This window comes from Rattus rattus, chromosome 11 (genome assembly GCF_011064425.1).
Source record: "Rattus rattus isolate New Zealand chromosome 11, Rrattus_CSIRO_v1, whole genome shotgun sequence".
In the NCBI taxonomy this organism is placed as follows: Eukaryota; Metazoa; Chordata; class Mammalia; order Rodentia; family Muridae; genus Rattus; species Rattus rattus.
In genome coordinates this window covers 30,150,479-30,156,763 of record NC_046164.1, presented here as the reverse complement: position 1 = coordinate 30,156,763, position 6,285 = coordinate 30,150,479, and positions in this window count along the sequence as shown.

Here is a 6,285-nt window from a genome sequence, read left to right as displayed (position 1 = left end):
AAAAATTTGGGGTCTGAAAAATGGCTTATTAGGGGAAGACATCACCAAGCCAGATGACCTGAATGATATCAGCGCTCACACAGTAGAAGAACAGAACCAACCCCCAGTAGATATCCCTTGGCTTCTGCATTTACACCATGGCACATATGTGTGTACATGCACGAATGCATGCACAAACACATGCAAAAAAGAAAAAAAAAGTAAAATGCAACCAAGAGAAGATTTCATTTGTTTAAACGAATTCTGATTCCATTTAAGCAGATGGCGAAAAGGGGGTCAGATGCCGTGCAGGTCTGTAATATTAGCTCTCAGTATTATAAGGGTGTAAACTCTTTGGTTTCCAGTTTAAGGGCTACGGTCCGTCATGGTGGGAAGGCATAAGAGCAGGAGGGTTTGTGGCACCAGAGTCGACTCACATCTGGACGCATGGGTAAACAGACATGGGCCAGGCTATAAACAACGTCAAGGCTGACTCTGCAGTCCACTGTCTCAGGTAGACCCTACTCCCTAAAGAGTCCACAACCTCCCAAAACAGCACACACAGCTCAAGACCAAGTGTTCAAACACATGGGCTCATGGGTATCATTTCACACTCAAAGCACAAGTTTCTCCCTGGTTTTTACAGGCTCATGACTGTCACATAATGCCAGGAGTCTGTCCGGGGGCAATAATGTCCACGCTAGCCCACGGGGTGATCCCTTTGCCCCTCTTTCTGAAGTATAGGAGGAGAGTAAATGCAGGTGGCTGGGACTCTGACCTGGCGTGTTGCAGACACTCTTACTCTGTTCACCTTCCAATCTTCTGCACTCGTGACATGAAATAAATCCACAAGTCCTTAAGGAGAAGCCACCCATCCCCTGTTCCTTTCCTGTAGTGGACACTTGTGTCCTGCCTGGATCCCAGTGTGCCAGCCCCAGCTCTTGCCAGCAACTTAGGCTGCCCTGTTTCTCGGGAATTAGGTTGTCAAATGAGAGCTACCTTCTCCGGTGTCTCACTGCAAATGAGCGGCTGGGATGTGCAGGTTGGTGTCATTGTGCAGGTGAAGGCACCAGTTAGGTCAAGGCCTTGATTAAACAGTAAAAAAATAAGGCAGCGACAAAGCCTTTGTAAGGCGGGAGAGAAGGAGAAGGAAAGAGAATCAAGATGAGGACGGGGAAGGATAACCCAGATCTGGGGTCGTCTTGAATTGCCAAGGTAGTTGGGGTGGATTTCTGTAGGCAAATTTATCTTCTCTAGGTGGGCGGTTTATGTCTTTATCAATTGGTTGTGAGTTTATTGTGTGGATGTATTGGGGATTGAGAGTTTAACATGTAAATCTGATTGTTGGGTTGCAGTTTGTTGAGTCATGATTTTCATGGGTTATTGGGAGTTTATACCATAACTATTAGGGGGCGGATGTTGGGGATGTGAACAGAGTCCACAGTAAGAGAGCCACCAGATAGGCGGTCTCTGTATGAAACTGGCGTGGCAGTGACCTGCTGCGTCAAAGAGAAACTTTGGGGGCAGCGTGGAGCTGCTGAGATAAATTAGCGCTAGTTTCATTGGCCAGCTGGAGTGGGAACTTGTGAGGAACCAGACTGCAGGGTACAAGGCAATTGTTCCACCATTTTTTATTTTTACAGCAACAGGTATATGTGAGAGTATTTTATGGGACAAGTCTCCAGAGGTCTCTAGAAACCAGGCTGTATCGGCTCAGACTATAGCCTTATTTTGTCCCTCCTATGACTTTCTTCTCCCTTTCTCTGTCTTTCACTTGGGAGCACACCTTCCACGAGCCACATCCGTCTGGATTCCTGCCTTGGACGCTGCCTCTAAGGAAGCCCAAGTGTAAAACATGGCTCTACCAACTGTAGCCTTCTCCAGCCACACTGCTCTGTTGCTCTTTCTAGGACCTAGGCAAGCAGACTTGGAAACATTGTTTCTTTTCTCACTGCAGAACCTTTACTGATCCCGTTGTTTTCCAGCTTGTGTCACGCCGCCTCCGGTTTCAGACCAAATCAACTCTCACTAACAATGACAATAAATAAAAGCCTGCCAAGGCTGCAAGGGGGAGGAAGAAACAAGTTGTTTGTCGGTGACATAGAACAAAGGCTCCATCGCCCTCAGGATGTCCTTTGCAGTTTGCTGTCCTTGGAATGTCCTATCAGTCAAGTCTATTGGGAGCACAAGGTCCTTGCCCTAACAGCAGTACAGAACTCAGGAGTGTTAACACGTAGGGTTGTCTGTCCAATGGAAAAGATGTACAGCCCGTTTTATACCCACAAGGCTGGAAGTGAAGTTAGCACATTGCCTAGATGAGCCTAGGGATATCTGCAGGCCAGGCCATACCAAGCTCCCACAGCAGGACGGGAGGTGGCTGATAACCCAGATGACCTATGTGGTATCTGTATGTAGACTACACCAGATCCCCCCCAGGCCTTAAACATAAGGCATGTAGCCTATCTCCAGAACCCATCTGCGTGGAAGAAGTGGCATGTACTTTGAGAAGAGTTTTGACGTAATTATGCCTCTCTGAGCTCAAGAGATTATGTTGTACCAGGAGACATTTTTCCAAGTTGCGCTGCACTTCAATCCGCCTAAAATAAATGGCCCAGTGTCAGACTCTAGAAGTTTGAACCAACCCCAACTACTGAGTTATGTCTAAGGAGACTTCCTTCTGGCCTTATGGGAATTGTCCCTCTGCCAGCCATAGTGGCTGCAGAGACCCCCACATAAGTCTATGGTGTCATGCTGGCTAACCTTAGTCAAGAAGAATTAGCTTTTTTTTTCTTGTAAATCTCAATAATTCTCCCTCTTTCTGTTCCAGTCCCTTTCCAGTCTACATTCCTTAAGACAGGCTCTCCTCTGTAAGCCATAGACAAATTCTCATTGAACCCAGGCTCCTCCTGCCACTTAGGTGCTGGGATTACACATGCAGACCACCACCTCCATCTTGGTTAGGGATTTATTGCTGTGAAGAGACACTAAGACCATGGCAAGTCTTGTCATTGGGGTCGGTGGCTTTCCGTTTCAGAGGTTTAGTCCAGTACCATCATGGCAGGAAGCATGGAGATGTGTGGGCAGACGTGGTGCTGAGAAGGAGCAAGAGTTCTACACCCAGATCAGCAGGGAGCAGGGAGGGAAGGCCACCCTAGAAGTGGCTTGAGCATCCAAGACCTCAAAGCCAGCTGCCAGTGGCCACTTCCTCCAACAAGGCCACATCTCTTTATAATGCCACTCCCTGTGAGACCATGGGTGCCATTCGATTCGAACAGTCACAGCACCCCACTTGATGGCTTTCTATATAAATAGGAACTGTGGTGTCCTAACGATGTTCACGTAATGTACATAGACCTAACCACCCTAGCACTAACTTTTCATTAATATAAATCACATTACGGCCTTTTCTTGTAATTTATGATTAAAGTCATGAAAGCAACCCAGAACCTCAGAGAGGAGAAATCTGACTTCAAGCACTTCCTCTAATGCAAGATGTATGTTCAAAGTTTTTAAAGTAGGACTCCATGCACAGAATCATTTGGTTCAGAAATTAAAGATTTTACTCAGTATAAATGTGTAACACAGTCATGAAAATTATCTTTATTTTCTATGTCCATGATTACTACTATCTATATCAATGGTTTTGAATTGTGAAAAGCTAGTACTGTTTTAGACTACATATAGCTTGGGTGGGTATAAACACTATCTATAGGGAAATGTTAATGGTCAAATTCCTTATTGAGAACTATTTACTTATGTGAATAAGAAAAAAAAAAAAAAACAACTGTGAGTCAGCTCCCATCTTTCTTGTTTTGTTTTGTTTTGTTTCTGTGAAGCCTGAACTGTACCTAAATTGTGATCCTCCTGTCACTCTCCTGAATGCTAGGATTAGGAGATTTACTACAATGCCAGCCTTCTAAATTTCCATTCAAATACAAACTACAGCGTCCTGTTATTTATACATAGCTCAAACCTCCTGAACACTGTTTTTTTTTTTTTAAATCCTGCATTATTACCTAATGTGCTTCCGTGTGCTCCCTTGGGCTCCCCAAGTAGGTCAGACCATTGTAGCGATGCTGTGGGCAGAAAAGGGCAGCTTGGTTGCTGAGGGACCGAGAATCAAATCTGTAAACTGTGGGCACCAGGAGTGTTCCGGTCATTTTATTATGAAGTTGTTCCTGGTGTTCTTTCTGTGGGATGTATTAAGGTTGTTGGGAGTATCTGTGGTAGCAAAAGGAATTTCAGTTCAGCAGGCTGGACAAGCCCAAAGGTATGCTCTCTTGTTTACGAATTTTGCCTAGAATAGATGATGCTTTGAAAAGATAGGAAGAGTTCTCTCTGTGTGTTGTTGTTTGTTTGATTGTTTTAAGTAAACAGTTTCTTGAAAGACAGTGCTCTTTTTCTTTTTTTTCCCCTGGGAAATCCCAGATTAAGAGCCAAAGTTTCCACTCCTGAGGAATCTTACAATCTGCTTAGTGACTTTTTTCTTTGTAGAAAAGCCAGTCTGTCTAAGAGTGGCGTTCTAAGCCAATAGGCTGGACCGTGGCTAATCTTGGGAGAAGGCTTCGGTCTGACTGCTCACCTCCTTGCTCTGGCTGGTTCTTAATCTCCACAGCACAGTTCACCGCTTTTCTTATTTCACCAGCCTGGAGTACAGACCTGCGCCCAGCGTCCTGCATGTGCCCAGGACATGCTGGTGACCAAGAATCAATGGCAGATCCACATTCTGATCCCACTTTATCCTATCATGAAACATTAACAATAAAGCCATCTGGGTCATTAAGGTAAACAAGTAACCAAAGTACTAGTGGGGACACAGATGGTGACAAGCTTTTTTACACTACTGAGCTACTCCGGCCATGTAAGCTACTCCAGCCATGTAAGCTACTCCAGCTATGATGGAAATCAGTATAGAGGTTCCTCAAAAAAATTAAACACATATTTACCACATGACCCAGATATATAAACTTGGACCTCAACGCATTCCAGAGACCCTTATACATAGCACTTACTACAGCTCTATGCACAATAAATTAACTCATGAAACAGCTAAATGTCCATCAACAAAGGAACCAACAAAGAAACATGTATGCTGGGGTTGGCAGTACAAGACTGTAATCCCAGTACTTGGGAAGGTGAGGTAGGGGTCATGGGTTCAGGGTCATCTTTCGCTAAAGTGTATTGAAGGCTAGCCTGAGCTACAGACCCTGTCAAAACACAACAAAACAGATATTGTGTGTGTGTCTGTGTGTGTGTGTGTGTGTGTGTGTGATACATACATACATACATACATATGTACAATGATTTTTTTCAGACATAAAAAACGAAGTTATATCATTTGTAGAACGATAAATGCAACTGGACCTGACATTGTGTGAACAAGTCAGTCTCAGAAAGATAGACATTTGGTTTCATTCATTTGTGCTTCCTATATGTCGCTATCAATAGACACACTGAATCATATATATTCATATATGTATATATACATATATGGCATGAAAATACAAGAAAAGCTATCTTAGAGAACAAAGGAGACTGACGAGAGGAAGGAGGGAGAACAAAGGGTAGATTAAGGATCTAAAAGTGTCCTCAGAGCACACTTCATGCCTGTGTGAATGTGTGCTCCTGCACAGGACAGTGCACACCTATACCTGACACAAAATGAAAGAACACTGTAACATGAACTGCAGTGTTCCTACTGAACTCAGGAGCCACAGTCACAAAATCATATCTGCTTTCTACCTTGTTGGTGACAATGATAAACTATGGTCCTAAATCGTCATTTGTCAGATTTAAGGGTCTACGTGTAAAATTTCTTATGTTCCTTAACTTTTCTAAGGAGGAGAATTCCGGCCCAGTGTTCGGAATAATGAAGTTACAACTGAGGAGTCTAAATCTTCAATTACTTGGAGTTAACGGACCACTAACCCAAAAGCTACACCAATCAGAGAAGATGTTATTGGGCTTCGCCTGTGTTCACCGAGCCCTAAACCCTGAGCTGGAGGTCTCAGCAGTGGTGCATGAAAAACCTAAACCTGTACCACAGGCACCGGCAGCCCCATGGCTACTGTCAACTCAGGAAACCCAGGCAGCCACAGTGTATCTGTTTATGTCAGCTGAGCACACCCTAGAATTGTACAGTTAAGCAACAATAAACCTTAACAAGGATTTCAACTGCTACAGTTACTACTGCCTCCCTAGAACAGTCTAATGTCTTCCAGTATTAACTCTCCTGTCCTGACAATTCTATGTCCCAGGACTGTCTCCTCCCCTGTGACATGTAGAAAAGTAGTCCCAGCACACAGC